Genomic DNA, 1,979 nt, shown 5'->3' with positions numbered 1-1,979 from the left:
GGGATAACTGTTGTTGTTGTTTTTTTATTGAGCTAGCCTTATGCCAGCACAGGCTTCTTGAACTGTTGTTGTTCTTTTATGGTTTTTTGACTGAGCTGGCCTTATGCCAGCACGGGCTCTTGCTCACAGAGCAGCCCGTAAAAGGGATAGCAGATCATCTTCCCAGTCTTCCAGGAGGCTGTTCAAAAGTTAATCTTCCAGCTCTGATTTGAATACCTTGAACGAAGAATACACTTCTCTCGATAGTCTCCATATTACAAGAATTAGTTACGCGTTTCCCGTGCCCGTTTTCGACCTAATTAGTTAAACCCGGGTATTCTTGCCGTGGAAATGAATCCAGACTAGAAGTGAAGGTGTGGATCTTCAATTCTGTAGGTGACACAGGACCCCTACTGAGAACACGTCCAGGTCATCTCTTTCTCTCCTTCATCATTACATTTTAGCAACATGGAAATTCTGTCATTTCCCTCTAATTCATTTTCTTAAAGTTTTACTATCAAATTGATCAACTCCGTAGGGGGCTAGTGCCGTCAGTAGACATCAGACGGTGCACTGTAGGTTATTTGCAGCGTGCCTTCGGCCCTAGATGCAACCACTTCCGTTCCTGTTACTGTATCCCTCCTTTTATATTCTCTTTCTTCCATCTTACTTTCCAACCCTCTCCTTAAACACTTGATTCACGTGCAACTGCTTTGAGTTTTCATCCTGTTACACCTTTCAAACTCGTTACTGTCGATTTCCATTTCAGCACTGAACGGCTTCGTAAGTCCCAGTGCTTGGCACTTGGCCTAAATTCTAGATTCAACTCTTCTAGCTATGTAGTCTCCTTGTCATACTAGATTCGCGTCCGAATGAGTCATAAGAATGACATTTTCACGAACATCGTAAGACAGACGTTTGGCGCGGGAACAGGGCAGATCTCTCGAGGCCAAATCAAATAGATGCGGGAAGTTGGAAGCCCGGGATTTCAATCTAGTTCGAGATGGCGAAGTTTTTTTTACATATTTTCTTCACACACAGCTCGACCGCCTTCTCCTCCTCCTCCTCCTCCTCCTCCTCATTCCTTTCGGAAACGGGGTTTTCTCCCACGAGCCTTGACTCTTGTGACTCAAGTTCGCTATAGAACTTTCACTAGACTTGAAATTGACTACGGCGAGAGAGAGAGAGAGAGAGAGAGAGAGAGAGAGAGAGAGAGAGAGAGAGAGAGAGTGAGAACTGAATCACCAAGAGAGAGAGAGAGAGAGAGAGAAGTGAGAGAGAGAACTGAATCACCAAAGAGAGAGAAAGAGAAACTGAATCATCAGAGAGAGAGAGAGAGAGCGAGAGAGAGAGAGAGAGAGAGAGAGAGAGAGAGAGCGAATGAACAGACGTAAGTATTCTACATCGATTTCAGACTTTGTCACAATTTATGTTGGTTGATGAATCTATTTACATTCCGCTTTCTTTAATCTGATACCGCATTTCAGTTACAGTTTTTTAGAAAACTCTGCATTCGATATTTTCACACGATTACTATTTACTGAGCAATCAATGACAGTAATATCGTGAAAATGTTGAAATCCTTTGTCCTTTCATAAAGCACTTACAAATATATATATATATATATATATATATATTATATATATATATATATATATATATATATATATATATTTATATTATATATATGTATACTATATATATATGTTGTTATTATTGATGAAATAGAAATCAAAGGGAGCACCGTCGGTATGTTCCTCGTTAAGTGAGATCCTTCAGGTGATTCGAAAAGAGGTTTTGTATTTTACTCAACGGAATTACTGCCACTTTTTCGTGCAGTTTTTATTTATTTTTTATTTATTTATTCATTTATTTTTTTTTATGCTTTTCAAAGAGAATAAAACTCTGTTAGGCAGGAGTTGCTTTGAAATCTAACTAGCACACACACACACTCGTTTTTTTAGTTTCCGGAATCGTCTTGTTGTGTGGATTAAATTGCG

This window comes from Macrobrachium nipponense, chromosome 31 (assembly GCF_015104395.2).
Source record: "Macrobrachium nipponense isolate FS-2020 chromosome 31, ASM1510439v2, whole genome shotgun sequence".
Lineage (NCBI taxonomy): Eukaryota > Metazoa > Arthropoda > Malacostraca > Decapoda > Palaemonidae > Macrobrachium > Macrobrachium nipponense.
This window is presented reverse-complemented; position numbering follows the sequence as displayed.